Below are 18,179 nucleotides of genomic sequence, written 5' to 3' on the forward strand. Positions count from 1 at the left end.
TAATAATTGCAAACAAGATGGTAAAATAAGATTATTAAGGATTAGAATCCACAAAATATAAATTTAATAATATTTATAAGTACATTGATTCCCAAGTTTTAGTGATAGTTAAAATAAATAAAACTATCATTTTCTAAATAGATTTATAATTTTAAGCACAAATTACTTCTAAAAATATAAGATTTTTCTTCACTTTTCAAAATTATAATTTCAAAGCATTTAGTGTAAATCAATCTAATGAAATAACAAATAAATCAATGAACATTATTTATAAGGCAAAACATAATATTTTTGTTCTAAGCATGGATGTGTACAATTTAATGACACATCTTACACAAAGAATATTATGTTTTTGCACTAATGAAAAACATAGTGTAAATATGTGCTAACAATCCAAAATACATGATATTTAAGATGGAAGAAAATATTTGAAGAAGAAAATTCCATAAACTTTGTTGCACAAAATGGGAAATCAACATACAAAATAAACACTATCTAGTTACATATTGTTTCATCATCACCTTAATAATCTTAAAAAGATTAGAAACTCATAACTAGAATAGAAAATACAAACAAAAAAATTACAAACATAGATAGGAAAATTTGGAGGAGAAACCCTCAAATTATTCCTCTAAAAATACATAGAAAATAACCAAAAAGAAGAAAAAGATAAAGAGAATAGGGAGGTTTTGAACGTGTAGAAATTATGGTATGGTAACCTCCTCTAAAATGGACACCCTAAGTGGTCTTCAAAACTCCATATTTATAGCCAAAATGAGGTATTAAAATAATCAATTTAAATTAATTAAATTGATTAAATTAATTTAATTAATTATAATATGGCAAATATGGGTAAATTATAGGGTGTAATAATGATGTTTTGGGGTAAAATGTGTAGAAAGTGAGGTAAAAAGTGGTATTTTTAGACATAAGGGGACAATAGTGCTTTTGGACAATTTATGGGCTCAAGACAATTGGCAAGGAGGCTGCTTGGACCATGTAGGCTGGCTGGGTGCATGTGTTCAGGCGGCTAGGCAGGTATGGCCTGGCGTGGCTGGTTGTGTGCACTGGCGTGGGCTGGGTGCATCAGGGAGGAGGCTGACTGCTGAAGTGGGGAGGCTTGGGTGTGTTGAACGTGAGGTGCAGCAAGGGAATGGCTGAAGGAAATGGTGGGCCTGGGCCATGGCTGGTTTGGGCTTTTGATAAATACCATTTTTTTCTCCTTTCTTTTCCTTTAAAACACCATGTTTTTTCTTCATTATTCTTGCTTTTCAAGAGCACAAATACACCAAAATCCCTAACAAAATAAACATAAATTAAATCAAAATTAAATATTTTCAATTATCCAATAAATCATATTAATTCATTGAAAATATTAATTAAAATTTAATTTAATTTAACATTTAGTTTCAATAAAACACACATTTTTTTTTACTTTTTACTAGACACAATAATTTAAATAATTAACTACAATATTTTATAACAAAATAACTATAAAAACACATCAAAATATATAAAATCAAAATAAACCCAATAAATTCAAAATTACTTTAAAACTTAATAAATCAATTAAAATCTCAAGAATTAAGCAACAATTAGCACATAAAAAGTGGTAAAATAACTCTATTTTGTAGAGTTATCATTTGCTGACATAGTACATCGGGTGCTGCACTCTATCCTCTTCTCGTACTAGGGCAGCACTAACAGCGTGCTCCGTGACTGCTAGGTACATAAAGAGGTCTTCTCCATCAGCGGGCTTCGAAAGAACAGGAGGTTGGGCCAAATGTTCCTTTATGGCTTGGAAAGCTGGCTCACATTCTACCGTCAACTCAAACTTCTTGCTCCCTCTAAGCAGGTTAAAAAACGTGACACACTTGTCTGTTGATTTAGAGATGAATCTGCTTAGAGCTGCAATCCGCCCAGTCAAGCTTTGCACATCCTTAATTCTGGCCGGAGACTTCATTTCTGTGAGAGCCTTTATCTTTTTTGGATTTTCCTCTATTCCTCGGGAGCTCACAATAAACCCAAGAAATTTTCCAGAACCCACTCCAAATGAGCACTTGAGGGGGTTTAACTTCATGCTGTACTTTCTCAGTATTGCAAAGCACTCCTCCAAGTCTCGTACATGCCCTTCAGCTTCCTTTGATTTCACCAGCATATCGTCTACGTACACCTCCATGCTCTTGCCGATTAAGTCATGGAACATACCATTTACCAAACGCTGATAGGTAGCTCCTGCATTCTTTAACCCAAAGGGCATGACCCTGTAGCAGTATAACCCTATGTCTGTTCGGAAGCTGGTATGTTCTTCATCAGGAGGATGCATGCTGATCTGGTTATACCCCGAATACGCATCCATGAAGGACAATGTTTCATGACCAGAGGTTGCATCCACCAGTTGGTCTATTCTCAGCAAAGGAAAGCAGTCTTTTGGGCACGCCTTGTTCAGATCACTAAAATCCACACAAGTCCTCCATTTTCCATTGGGTTTGGGCACCAACACTGGGTTCGAAACCCAAGCAAGATAATATGCTTCCCTTATAAACCCATTCTCCTTTAGCTGCTCCACTTCCTCTTTGAGGGCCTTTGCTCGATCCTTGTTAAGCAATCTTCTCTTCTGCTGCATTGCTGGATAGCTTTCATCCACGTTGAGCACGTGGCTGATCACAGTTGGTGAGATACCCACCATATCCTTGTGAGACCAGGCGAGGACATCTTGATTCCTTCTCAAGAATTCTACCAGTTGTGCTCTCACCTCTGCCTTCAACTTTTTTCCAATTTTGACCCCTCTTGTCTGGTCATTCTCATCTATCAGGACCTCCTCTAACTTCTCGGACGGTCCCACATCACTTTCATAATCCCCAAAGCGAGGATCAAAGTCCCTTCCCTCGCTTTGGGCAACGCCCTATTTGGTGACTTCATCACCGGATGGGGATTTTTGTTCTTTTAAACCAAGAGTGCTTTCTTGGCCAAACTCCTCTAACATCTCTTCCCAATGGGTTACAACTGCAAAACTTAGGTCGACATCCATCTCGTCTACCTCCTCTTTCTCAGCACATACAATCATGTTTCTCTCCTTGGCCCTTTTCCTTGCTTTAGCTACCGAGGCATTATAGCACTCCCTAGCCTCTCTTTGGTCTCCTTGGACGCAGTCTATGCCTGCACTGGTCGGGAACTTCATGGAAAGGTGCTAGATTGAAACTGCCGCATGTAAGTTTGTGAGCAGTGGTCGACCAATAACCACATTGTAGGCGGACGGGAAGTCGACAATCAAAAACTCGGTCATCACTGTCTCATGTTTGGGAGCCTCCCCCGTCGTGACTGGCAACTTGATCATTCCAGCTGGTGACAATCCTTCTCCAGTGAACCCATAAATGACTTGAGAGCATGGTGTAACGTCCCTAAGGTAGGGTACGTCTGCCACATACTCGTAATTCTAGGGTTTACGAGTATGTAAGGCACTTGACCAAAAGGATTAAATAAAATGATACGAAGAAATGCAGAAAAATTTAAACTTTTATATAAACTTATTAGAAGAAATTATTACACGTATGAATACTTTAAATTTAAGGCAGCCATATGAAAACTCTAAACCATTATTGCATTGCTACTGAGTCCGTGCTCCACAAGTTGCTCAACAGCTAAAGCCACACCTGGAAAAATGTTGGAAAATAACATAATGAGCTAACGCTCAGTAAGCAAATCTCATGCATACACATACACATGAATGTCGTGAGTTTGTAGTGCACATATACTAATATGCTGACTTATATACTTATGCATTTCATTTATTGCTCATGCATTTTCAAACTTTACTTTTATGCTCTTTCTTTTAGTTTCACATTTTTATGGGCCCAATATCACTTGTGCACACTGTTTGATTCAGCCAATGCCTGCAGGGCTTGTTACACATATCATATAGAATCCCATGGGTTCTCCTCCGGCTAGCCATCATCTCAGCTAGGCTCATCATAACACTCATTTCATCGTTGCCATAGCTGCCATACTTATTACACATATGGAGGAGAAAGACGGAAACATGGCAAACATATCTGAATGGTCAACTCTGACCTAGCCCACACTAGTGGGCAGCCACTATAAGTCTTATAGACTTCCGTCTTCTTTACTGAACTTACTTGATTGCTTCATCAAAACAGTGGCACCCTTTTTAAACATCTTATTATCACTTTGCTTAAGCCTTGTGTCATTAAAATGTTTAACTTTACATAAGACTTTTCAAGACATTTCATAACTTTTCTCATATCCATATGCATGGTCTTATATCACATAAATGTACATGCCATGCATACATGCTGATGCTGAAATGCCAATGTTCGTGTTCATGACTGATGTTGATGGTATTCAATCAAGGCATTGTATCACATCTCATATAACTCAAAACATCTTTAGTCATAATACATGAAGCTTTGGGTTGGTGGCGTTGTTATACCTTAACGTAGAGCTATGGCTCAGGTCTAAGGTTTCCAGCCTAAAAACTTAAACGCTTCATATATCATAACATATAACAAATCATGAACATAGAGTAATCCACATATCCATCAACATAAGAACACATACTTGCACATAATTCATATCATTCTTAACCAAGTAAGACATCTTTCACATATCACAGAATTCATCAATTACATATCACACAACACCCTTATGGTGTTCATATAACCATTCTTCACATACTTATCATATGCATCATCATCATACCATACTTAACTCATCAGATGTACACAATCAATGTAGTCATGCATCTTACACTTAAGCACAAAAGGTGAGATTTACTTACCTTAGGTCCTTAGCTTATTTTAAAATTCCTCACCAAGAGTCAATCAATCAAATCCATACAAATCCTATTCAATGCACATCATTTATTAAATTCTATCAAAATCATAAATATACACTATTGATAGTGTATATTAATAATACCAGAAACTATATAAATGATAATAATAAATTATTATCAACGTAATGCAAATAACTCTTCATATAAAACAATGCTTTAAACCTTGCTCATAAGATAATGTACTCTTATGATAATAATAATAATAATCCCAACAAAATAATAATTATCGTCTATAATTAAACTTATTTCGATATTAATAACAAAATACTTTAATAGCAATACGTATATGAATGTATATATTCAAATAATCATTTTATAAAAGAAATCATATTTTTAACATAAAGTTGTAATAATCAATATAATGATAATAATATAAATATAAATATTTCTATTATTATTAAATAGTCATAATATCAATTCCAGTGATATAATAAATATACTTTCTCCAAAATTCACTGGTCTTACAAATATCAATAACTGTAAGAAACTAATATTTGATATTATTTTAATATTCAAATATTAACAAAATATTAACATATAAGAATAATTGTTAAATAATACGTTTACTATAAATCACACTTTTCATAGATATATATATACATAAAACTGTATTCTTGATTTACTTAACAAAACAATAACAATAATAATTAAAATTAATTAATCATAATAATTTCCATATTAATGGAAAAATCAATTAAATATGTATTTTTATACTTTATTTAATATCTAATATTTTCTAGAAAATTGGACAGCACAACGGCTATAAAGTGGACAATTCCAAAATCAAAACCTGTATAAAAAATATATATAATCCCAGACAGCCAGTAATTTACAGAAAATATTCCATATATCAATAATATATAATTATATACTATAAATACACATAATAACAATTACTCTAATCAATCACAATTAAATCACAATATATAGGTTAAAGAAATTATACCAAAATGATCGGGTTCCACAACAAGTCAAACGATGATTTTCTGAGACTCAAAACGTACTTCGGAACCTCGAACACTAAGTTTCGACCGTCGGTCTACGGTGGATCGCGGTGGCTCGTGGTGGGCCCACCACCCAACTATGGTAGATGTAGGAACAAGTTATTGGGTTTTGAAGCCCACAACACGAGGAGCACGATGGTGGTGACGGATCGGCAAACGGATGCCCGAGGTGGCCGAATCGCAACTTTGAAGTCGCGGGGTGGCCGAACTTAAATCGAGTGGTTGAGGCGTTTAATCGGCGAGTGAGCTCTAGATTCCCGCGTTGGTCGATAGTTCGGAGGCCTCTGAATCCAACGGTCCGGCGCGTGGCTAAAAATGGTGGCCGGAAAGTACTCCTGCGTCGTCGGCAACAGTAATACGCAGAGGAGAGAGAGAGAGAGAGAGAGAGAGAGAGAGAGAGAGAGAGAGAGAGAGAGTTTCTGAGGAGAGAGAGAGAGAGGCTCGGGTAAAATGAAAGGCTGAAGCCTTTTATTTTATTTTATTTTATTTTTTTATTTATTTATTTTTAAAAATTACACTTGGACCCAAAATACTAAAATTCTTTTCAAATAAGCCCTTTAGCCAAACTTTCTTAATTTTATAAAAATCCCCAATTAAAATTATTTGACATTTGGGTCCAATACTTGACTACTCAAGTTTCTCTTTCTTTAATCTCATTAAAAACATAAAATCATATTTTAAACACTATTTTTCCATTACTATTTCTTAAATTTGTAAAGTTGTACATTTTATGTATTAAAACTTTGAGTTATAATAAATAAATGTATTATGAAAATGTTGGATATTACAATCCTTCCCCCGTTAAAATAATTTCGTCCTCGAAATTTCAAACTAAAATTTGATAATCGGAGACAATAACTACCATTACAAATAAACAGAACAACATTTCACAGCATAAGATTTTATACACAACACTTACTTTCACCCCGAAAACAAAACTTATTCCTGACTTCTTGTAATCCTTATCATATATAAAAAGGCGAGGATGTGTAAACACCTCACATGAGGACTACAATATAGATAGAAAGGAAATAAGCTATAACAATAGTATAAATTACAATGAATGTATACGAAAATACAAACGAATCCTCATCATCCATACTTTTGAACACAAACCACATAACGTAAGAAGAGAAAATGACCATCATCATGAAAACATCCTTGATCTTCATGTCTTACAGTCAATTTTTTTTTTTTTTTTTTTTTAAGCAGATGCAATTGACTGGTTATACCTTGATAATAGATGCTAAATTGAGCAACAAGTTTGTTCAATAGAAAGTTTTTTGACATAAAAAAATTGGATAACTAGAAAACAATTATATAGCCGATGAAGATTATTCTTTAAAACCAAGTCTCTGTGAAACCCTTTCGTTGTCAAAACCGACTTCTTGCCCTGAATGAGAAATAGTGAGATAGGCCATTCATTAGGTACCAGTTCAGAAAAGCCTGACTCTCATTCTTTCTCTAAGAAAACATTTAAAAATCAAAATTGTTTCCAAATGTATAAAATAATAAAGGGCATATTGATACTATGCTAGAATGCAAATAACCGTGGCCACTCGGAAATTCACACACTTAGCTTAGTATCCCTTCATTGAATAAAACATGGGATAAGTCTTGACTGACCAATCCACCACTTCATCTACTAAAACGAATAATTCTCACATGTCTAATAAGTTAGACATGTCTCATTTCAACACCTATACCAATAATACTCAGTCATCACTTCACACAAGTAATACATTATCTTACTTTCGGAATAAAACAGCTAATATACTATAATTTAATCGCCGAAAGTAATTCACACTACATAGTAATTCAGTAAATAACATTTATCACCTCGATTCATTCAACAATTTACAAATTGTTTCCATGTTCAAATCAGGATCGCAAAATCAATAGAAGTGATTTCCATGTCGACAACATCTAATAAGTTTGACTTTCATCATCAGAGAGGATAGCGTAACACATTGAACAAGATAAAATCTGTGATATCTATCTTGAAAACAAACAAATTCAAGGATCCAATGACCCAACAGTTCAACACATTTTTCTATAAATAAAATTCATCACATACACACTAAAACACAATCAATCTCAAGCTTTTGAAAACCAAATCATTATTACTTCCGTCCATTACTCAAGCTAAGCAACCTATGGCATCCTCATCATCTCAGCTGAACTTAGACCTAACTTTAGCTTTACCTGAGCCAAATCTTCCCACTATCGAATCTTCACCACAAATTTCTGCACCCCTACCACAGCTAATGGTGTATCCTACGGTACACATCCCAGAACGAAATACTCAATTTCCCAGAGTTTGGCTTCCCAAATTTTATTCTGATACTGGCCTTGTCACGGTGGAGGATTCAGCTATGCTCGATAAAAAGGTGGCCATTAGTATAGGTCAAAGCATACTCACCCCTAAAGACCAAATAATTTTATCCCATAGGTCAGACCTACAAGCTGTAAAAGATTCCTTAGTTCTTACCACTCAGGCGGCAGCATCGGTCTCAAACCTAGGCCAACGGGTTCTTGCAAGAGAACAAGAGGTTGACCACTTGAAAAGGTATATAGAAACACAAAAACAAGAGATGATAACCATTAGAAATGCCAACAAGGCATTGACTCGAGAGAAGGAGAAGTTGGTTAAGGAGAATGGGACTTTAACTACACTTCTTGCTAACTACTCAGTCGATATGAAGGAAAAATTTCAGACACTGCAAACTACTGGGGAGACCCTTAGAGTTGAACAACAAAAGTTGATTGACGAGGTAGAACGTGTCCAAAACCCCAATCCTTAATGTATTATGTATTTTTTTTTTTTTTTCTATATATTACTACTGTTTCACTAAAGTCTCTTATTGTGTGTGCTCTCAGCAACAACCTAAAACTTTGCTCTCCAAAACACTAACCTGACATATTAACCCTTAACACACTAACTGGACTAATAGGTCACTTTCAAAGCTTGAGAATATCAATTAACAATCCAAACATCGACATCGATAAATCATCAATTATTTATCACATCAATAATAAAGGCATGCATTCAGATAAATAACAAACTTCAATTTCTCTACCGTGCATGAGAATATTCATTTAATCCAAACTCATACTTATATCATGGAAACTCAAACACACAATGAGTTTCTAATACAATTATACAACATCATTAACATACATTAACTAAAATATGGATAAATTATACTAACCATTAACGTGTGGCTTGTCTTGTGGCGGAACTCAGTAGCATTTCAGATCCCAAAATCTAATAACATAACGAGTATACGACATCTACAAACTCAAAGCTCTGATACCATTTGTAACGTCCCTAAGGTAGGGTACGTCTGCCACATACTCGTAATTCTAGGGTTTACGAGTATGTAAGGCACTTGACCAAAAGGATTAAATAAAATGATACGAAGAAATGCAGAAAAATTTAAACTTTTATATAAACTTATTAGAATAAATTATTACACGTATGAATACTTTAAATTTAAGGCAGCCATATGAAAACTCTAAACCATTATTGCATTGCTACTGAGTCCGTGCTCCACAAGTTGCTCAACAGCTAAAGCCACACCTGGAAAAATGTTGGAAAATAACATAATGAGCTAACGCTCAGTAAGCAAATCTCATGCATACACATACACATGAATGTCGTGAGTTTGTAGTGCACATATACTAATATGCTGACTTATATACTTATGCATTTCATTTATTGCTCATGCACTTTCAAACTTTACTTTTATGCTCTTTCTTTTAGTTTCACATTTTTATGGGCCCAATATCACTTGTGCACACTGTTTGATTCAGCCAATGCCTGCAGGGCTTGTTACACATATCATATAGAATCCCATGGGTTCTCCTCCGGCTAGCCATCATCTCAGCTAGGCTCATCATAACACTCATTTCATCGTTGCCATAGCTGCCATACTTATTACACATATGGAGGAGAAAGACGGAAACATGGCAAACATATCTGAATGGTCAACTCTGACCTAGCCCACACTAGTGGGCAGCCACTATAAGTCTTATAGACTTCCGTCTTCTTTACTGAACTTACTTGATTGCTTCATCAAAACAGTGGCACCCTTTTTAAACATCTTATTATCACTTTGCTTAAGCCTTGTGTCATTAAAATGTTTAACTTTACATAAGACTTTTCAAGACATTTCATAACTTTTCTCATATCCATATGCATGGTCTTATATCACATAAATGTACATGCCATGCATACATGCTGATGCTGAAATGCCAATGTTCGTGTTCATGACTGATGTTGATGGTATTCAATCAAGGCATTGTATCACATCTCATATAACTCAAAACATCTTTAGTCATAATACATGAAGCTTTGGGTTGGTGGCGTTGTTATACCTTAACGTAGAGCTATGGCTCAGGTCTAAGGTTTCCAGCCTAAAAACTTAAACGCTTCATATATCATAACATATAACAAATCATGAACATAGAGTAATCCACATATCCATCAACATAAGAACACATACTTGCACATAATTCATATCATTCTTAACCAAGTAAGACATCTTTCACATATCACAGAATTCATCAATTACATATCACACAACACCCTTATGGTGTTCATATAACCATTCTTCACATACTTATCATATGCATCATCATCATACCATACTTAACTCATCAGATGTACACAATCAATGTAGTCATGCATCTTACACTTAAGCACAAAAGGTGAGATTTACTTACCTTAGGTCCTTAGCTTATTTTAAAATTCCTCACCAAGAGTCAATCAATCAAATCCATACAAATCCTATTCAATGCACATCATTTATTAAATTCTATCAAAATCATAAATATACACTATTGATAGTGTATATTAATAATACCAGAAACTATATAAATGATAATAATAAATTATTATCAACGTAATGCAAATAACTCTTCATATAAAACAATGCTTTAAACCTTGCTCATAAGATAATGTACTCTTATGATAATAATAATAATAATCCCAACAAAATAATAATTATCGTCTATAATTAAACTTATTTCGATATTAATAACAAAATACTTTAATAGCAATACGTATATGAATGTATATATTCAAATAATCATTTTATAAAAGAAATCATATTTTTAACATAAAGTTGTAATAATCAATATAATGATAATAATATAAATATAAATATTTCTATTATTATTAAATAGTCATAATATCAATTCCAGTGATATAATAAATATACTTTCTCCAAAATTCACTGGTCTTACAAATATCAATAACTGTAAGAAACTAATATTTGATATTATTTTAATATTCAAATATTAACAAAATATTAACATATAAGAATAATTGTTAAATAATACGTTTACTATAAATCACACTTTTCATAGATATATATATACATAAAACTGTATTCTTGATTTACTTAACAAAACAATAACAATAATAATTAAAATTAATTAATCATAATAATTTCCATATTAATGGAAAAATCAATTAAATATGTATTTTTATACTTTATTTAATATCTAATATTTTCTAGAAAATTGGACAGCACAACGGCTATAAAGTGGACAATTCCAAAATCAAAACCTGTATAAAAAATATATATAATCCCAGACAGCCAGTAATTTACAGAAAATATTCCATATATCAATAATATATAATTATATACTATAAATACACATAATAACAATTACTCTAATCAATCACAATTAAATCACAATATATAGGTTAAAGAAATTATACCAAAATGATCGGGTTCCACAACAAGTCAAACGATGATTTTCTGAGACTCAAAACGTACTTCGGAACCTCGAACACTAAGTTTCGACCGTCGGTCTACGGTGGATCGCGGTGGCTCGTGGTGGGCCCACCACCCAACTATGGTAGATGTAGGAACAAGTTATTGGGTTTTGAAGCCCACAACACGAGGAGCACGATGGTGGTGACGGATCGGCAAACGGATGCCCGAGGTGGCCGAATCGCAACTTTGAAGTCGCGGGGTGGCCGAACTTAAATCGAGTGGTTGAGGCGTTTAATCGGCGAGTGAGCTCTAGATTCCCGCGTTGGTCGATAGTTCGGAGGCCTCTGAATCCAACGGTCCGGCGCGTGGCTAAAAATGGTGGCCGGAAAGTACTCCTGCGTCGTCGGCAACAGTAATACGCAGAGGAGAGAGAGAGAGAGAGAGAGAGAGAGAGAGAGAGAGAGAGAGAGAGAGAGAGAGTTTCTGAGGAGAGAGAGAGAGAGGCTCGGGTAAAATGAAAGGCTGAAGCCTTTTATTTTATTTTATTTTATTTTTTTATTTATTTATTTTTAAAAATTACACTTGGACCCAAAATACTAAAATTCTTTTCAAATAAGCCCTTTAGCCAAACTTTCTTAATTTTATAAAAATCCCCAATTAAAATTATTTGACATTTGGGTCCAATACTTGACTACTCAAGTTTCTCTTTCTTTAATCTCATTAAAAACATAAAATCATATTTTAAACACTATTTTTCCATTACTATTTCTTAAATTTGTAAAGTTGTACATTTTATGTATTAAAACTTTGAGTTATAATAAATAAATGTATTATGAAAATGTTGGATATTACACATGGCCTCAAGTCATTGATAGACAGCTTCATCCTCTCAAAAGATGACTTATAAATAATGTTCACAGAACTCCCTGTGTCGACCAGACATCTCTTCACCTTCATATTCGCAATTTGGACTGTCACAACAAGAGGGTCATTGTGAGGATATCTTACGTGTCGAGCATCTTCTTCAGTGAAAGTGAGGGACTCATTTTCGTATCATGGGTTCTTCAGTGGTCGCTCCTCCATTGTCATAACTTCGGAGGTTGATGCTGCATCCAACTCATGACGAAGGGTACGAGCATACCTCTCCCTTGCCTTATTGCTATCTCCAGCAAGATATGGACCTCCACATATGGTGTCTAGTGTGAAGTCCACAGGTTCAGGTTGCAAAGGTGGGGATCGTTGCCGCTTGAACCCAGGATTGTTGTTACTTCCCTCTCCCTGGGTCTTCTCTGCTTGATACTTCTTCAGTTTCCCCGACCGGAGGAAAAACTCTATCTCATCTTTGAGATGATTGCACTCATTCGTGTCGTGGCCATAGTCTCCATGGAAGCGACAGAACTTGTTCATATCTCTCTTACTCATCTCCTTCTTGATTGGTGGGGGTTTCCGGTAGGGGACCTCCTGATGACTGGCCAAATATATCTCCGCCCGGCTCGCCGAAAGAGTGGTGTAGTTGGTGAATCGAGGTTCATACTTAGTTGGCTTGTCGTTTGATCCCGACTTAGCCTTCTTTTCATTGTGGCGGTCAGATCCGTTATTCCCACATTTCTTACCACCACTTTGATCGTTTCCACCATTCTTGGGAGGATCAGTCAATCCGCTCGGATTGTTTAGGCCCTTCTCTCCCTTCTCAATTGCATCATCCAATTTCATGTACTTGTCCGCCCGGTCCAGAAATTGTTGTAATGTTGAAATTGGATTTCGATGAATGTTGTCCCACAAAGGACTCCGATAGATAATGCCGGAAGAAATTTCCACCATCTTCCCCTCATCTCCAACCGCAGTAGCTCGGTTAGCTTCTCTCATAAACCTTTGTATGTAGTTCTTGGGAGACTCATCCTTTCTCTGCTTAATATCCGCCAAGTGATTGGCGTAAATAGGAGGGGTTCGAGTAGCACTAAACTGCCTGCAAAACTCCTTTCTAAAACTTTCCCAAGAAGTGATGGAGTTAGGCTTAAACTTCCAATACCACTCCTGGGCAATGTCGGACAATGTGGTGGGGAAGACTCTGCACCGATAGTCATCACTCACCCCGAGCAGCTCCATCTGATCTTCGAATTTCCCCACGTGCCTTATCGGGTCTGCCGTTTCTGTATAAACTGGAAGTACCGGTGCTTTGTATTTCCCTGGTGGTTGGGCTGCACTAATTCGAGCACAGAAAGGGCTGCCACTCCTATGGTCTACTGGATCAATCGCAGATAGTTGTTTTGACAGACTCTGAACTGCTGCTGTCAGAGCATCAAGCTGGGCTTGGATGCCTGGGGCCACTGCTTGGGATTCATTTTCTGGACTGCTTGGTCGGGCGCTCCTATCCGGCAGACCATCAACGAGTATTTCTACTCGACTGGTAGGTCGGATTGGCTCTTGCCCTTCGACCGGGACGGTCCTTCTCCTATCAGCAATGACGTCTCTTAGATCCTTCTGAGTGGTGTGCTTTCCTAATCGATCGAATACCGTACTCCGAGTTTTCTCGGAAGGTTTGCTAGGTGGAACATGCTCCTTGCCACTGTGCTGGTTGGGATGCAGTGGTGGCCTTCCTGTCTGAGCTGGGCGATCTTTTCCTCCTCGATGGTTGTTATTATTCTTCTCCTTCGACTGGTCAGTGTGATGACTGTCAGCTTCATCACGCCCACGCCCATCTTTGAAGCGGGAAGTTTCTTTACCTCGAGGAGCTCTATTGTGCTCCTGCTCAGGAGGAGTTTTCTTGCTACCTGATTTATGATATCCTGACCTAGAAGTCTCTGATCGGTGGCTCCTTGAGGGGGTTCTGGAGTTCCCCCTTTGAGTTGAGGCAATGCCCGACCGGACCCCATCTTCCTCACAACCAGGTGGGTTACTACCACCCCTGCTTGGCCCGCGAGAATGGGGTCAGTGTTCTTACGACCAACTTCTGTGGTCCTTGCTCCTGGGGTGGCTGCCACTCCAGGTGCAGCTTGGGCATTGGCCCGGGTCAGCTGCGTAGCTGCCTCCAGAGCGAGTACAGCCTCACGGTGTCGCCTATCGGCCTCCTCCTGCTGTCGCCAGATCTCCTCACTCCTGGCGTCCATTTCCCGTTTTTGCTGCTTGAATGCGGCATTCTGCCTAGCCATTTCTTCAGCGAACTCCTCCTGTCTGGCATTGAATTGTGCCATCTCCTCTTGGAAGGCGCTCATGGCTTCCTGGAGCTCTTCAACCTCTGGGGTTACGTCCTCGAGCACGACTCTAGGCTCAGTTTCACGATCTTGAAGGCTAGGACCTTTTGATCTGGCAGGCTCTTTAGAGGAGCCTGTCTTCTTGGAGGCCGCATTGGTGTTCTTAGGCGCCATAATACTTCAGGGACCGTCTGTCTTTCTCTTCAGGCTCTCAATGAAAGCACCAAAATGTTGATCGCGTTTTTGGCCAACGACGTGTGAACGTCAAAAACGATAAAACCTTCAAGAGAAAATAAACGACACAGACGATTTTATAGTGGTTTAGCCCCAATGTGTTGGTAATAACCTAATCCACTTAGAGTTGTGATTATAAATCTGCACTCAAGATCAGATGAACCTGAGTCAACTGAGTTTCTTTAGTGCAGATTACAAGAATACAAGAATTCTCTCAAATACAAGTACTCTCTCTCTCTCTAGAAAATTCGGATAAAAAGTTCAAAAGTCCAAAAGTCCCCTTTATGATGCCATAAGCCTTGTATTTATAGGCTCAGGATTGTACATATGATATCCCCCATAATCGGGATATTTTATTATTCTCATTATATTTAAATTACATTAATATTCAAAATGTAACAATACACTATATTCATGGGATAAATGAGAGATTCCCGCGCAAGCCAAGACTGATTCTCGTTGAAGCTGTTTCTGGGATCTCTTGCGCAGCTTTGCTCCATCTAGTTGATCCATATCTCATTCAAGTTGGTCGACCACACCTTCACTGGGTAGACACGCACTTGACTAGGCAGACATGTACTTTACTGGGAAGATAAGCACTTGGCTGGGCAGACATGCACTTGACTGGGCAGACATGCACTTGACTGGTCGGACATGGTCATGACCGATCGGCCAAGGTCATGCCTGGTCGGACAAGGTCATGCCTGGGCAGACAAACATGTGACTGGTCGGACAAGGTCATACCTGGGCAGATAAGGTCATCCCTGGGTAGAAAAACATGTGACTGGTCGGACAAGGTCATACCTGGTCGGCAATGACACTTCTCTGGCCAGTCAAAATTCTTCATCGGTCTACCGGGTCACTCCTAAGCCAGGTCACCCAACCATTCCTTTCCATTTGTCATTTCTATTGCCACGTCATCATTTTCAAATTTTGGGGATAATAGTTACTTTAAAACAATCAAGGACAAGTTTGAGGAGCTCGGGTTGATAGAAAGGGTGAAGGAATCCCCTTTCAAACAATTTTTCGTGGCTGAGAAGTTAGACTTCTCTGCATCTCTCATACATCAATTAATGTTGCGCAAGATCCAGTGCAACAAAGAGGATGAGTTGTATTTCCATTTGGGATCTAGACCCTGTAGATTTGGTAGATGCGAGTTTGCTTTGGTTACGGGTTGAACTACAGTGTCAGGCCATCTGAGACTGATTTAAAGAAACACTTGACTAGTGACCGCTTAATCAAGGAGTACTTTAATGATGAAGAAACATGGAAGATAATGCATTTGGAGACTGCTTTAAAAAACTACATTGTAGTTGAAGATGCCTACAAGTTGGGCCTATGTTTCTTTGTTGAGGAGGTTTTACTTGCACGAGAGGACAAGTTAAAAGTTTGGATAGATTCGCTGAAGATGGTGAAGGACACTGAGTACTTCTTTACTTACCCATGGGGGAAGGTGTCTTTTAATAAGCTTATAGATGCTTGTCAAAAAGACATGCATCATCAGAAGAGAAACTATGAGAATAAGAAGAAGGAAGTTAAGGGGAAACAGAAAGAAGCGAAATACAATTTGTATGATTATGTCCCTGCATTGCAGTATTGGGCATATGAGGTCATCCAGAAGTTTGCACGTGAGTATGCTATAACCATGGAAACCTCTTTCCGAGGATGCTCAGTTGGTCGAGCAATAAGGAGCGTCCTATTTCGAAGGACGGCCTTGCATTGATGTTCAAGAAGACGAGCGTAAATTCTTCTATATTATGTCAAAATACATTATTCTTTGGTGGTTTCAAACTAACTTAATGCTTTGTGTTTGATGCAGTTGCTTGTGTTGTCCATGTTGAAGCCTTAACCTTTGGAGATAGATTATTAAGTGCTCTGACTAAGGGTAATGCTCCCTTGTATCCTGGCTTGGGCTAAGAAGAAGAGGATGAAACTCCCACTGATTTTGAGAAGGTGGCGGAGATAGCTGCTGAGGTTGTGAAGGCAGCCAATATTTTTGTTGATGCTGGCCCTGATGATGAGGATACCCCAGTCCCCATTGGCCCCAACCTCATCGGCAGCCGCATCCCCAGCTTCTGATCAACCTGATTTACGAGAGGTGTTGGAGAGGTTGGAGCAAGTCAAGAGTCGTCAGGATACCTTCCTACGGAACCAGGCAGTCATCATGGATGTTGTCAATAAGATCTTAACATTTGTACAAGATCTTCAGAGAGACACGATAGAGAATGATTATGATTCCGACTCACTTGACCTACCAGATGATTATGCCGTACATGACATAGGCATTCCTCAACCGATAGTACTCACAGCAGATCCTGAGACGCCAGGTGTTGCTATTATAGAACCTGGAGATGTTGTCGGGGTAGATTTTGAATTGGCCAAGAGGAAAAGACGCAAACCTAAGAAATTTGAAGACTACACCGACCCAACCAGGAAGAAACTTCATGTGGATGCGATCGATGATGTGCCATTAGTCCTCGACCCTTTGAAGAAGCCACTTTCTAGACAGTACAGGACAATCGGCAAGTGGTTGCCTGGTGATATTTTGAACAAGACAAAGAAGGATGTCCAAACTGGGATGCATGCTCCGAGTTGGTTTATGACGCTAAAGACACCACAGTTTTGGATCGAAGATGGGGTAAGTAATTTTTTTAATATATTTTATCTTGTTTGTATTTCCAAAATTTTCATGTGGACTGAATAGGGTTCAATGTTGGTTCGATGGGTACTTGGCAGAGGTTGAAATGGGTCTATTGTCGGGTTCGATGTGGGTTCGATAACTGTTCGATAGGGTTTGATGGGTAGAGGCAGATGTTATGTATCTAGTAGCTTCAATTTGGGTTCGATGGTGTGTTCGATGGGTAGAGGTAAATGTTGTGGTTGTAGGGGTTCGATATGGATTTGATTGGGGTTTGATGGGTAGAGGCAGATGCTATGGCTGTAGGGGTTCGATGGGTAGAGACAGATGTTGTGGTTGTAGGGGTTTGATAAAGGGTTCAATTTGGGTTCGATTGGGATGGTTTTAACAATTTCTTTCCTATTATTTTTGCAGCACATTGATGCGGCCGATCATATGCTACGTAGGCATTACCAGTTCTATCCTGGGGCGTATCGAAAAGATGCTGTTGTGATGAATATTATGTTCTCACAAGTGGTATCGACCCGT

General features: G+C 37.7%; 1 long non-coding RNA gene across 2 annotated transcripts; it reads right to left on the bottom strand.

Annotated features, from left to right (window-relative positions):
• Window positions 1–3,498: 3,498 nt before the first annotated feature.
• Window positions 3,499–12,373, bottom strand: LOC133800906 (uncharacterized). Of its 2 annotated transcripts, XR_009876654.1 has the most exons (3): window positions 10,588–12,373; window positions 9,072–9,442; window positions 3,499–3,653 (listed from the first exon to the last, which is right to left on the bottom strand). It is a non-coding gene; the product is annotated as an uncharacterized LOC133800906 (long non-coding RNA). The 2 variants fall into 2 exon arrangements; XR_009876653.1 differs by lacking the exons at window positions 9,072–9,442; window positions 10,588–12,373 and adding an exon at window positions 4,799–6,594.
• Window positions 12,374–18,179: the final 5,806 nt, after the last annotated feature.

This window comes from Humulus lupulus, chromosome 9 (assembly GCF_963169125.1).
Source record: "Humulus lupulus chromosome 9, drHumLupu1.1, whole genome shotgun sequence".
Classification (NCBI taxonomy): domain Eukaryota; kingdom Viridiplantae; phylum Streptophyta; class Magnoliopsida; order Rosales; family Cannabaceae; genus Humulus; species Humulus lupulus.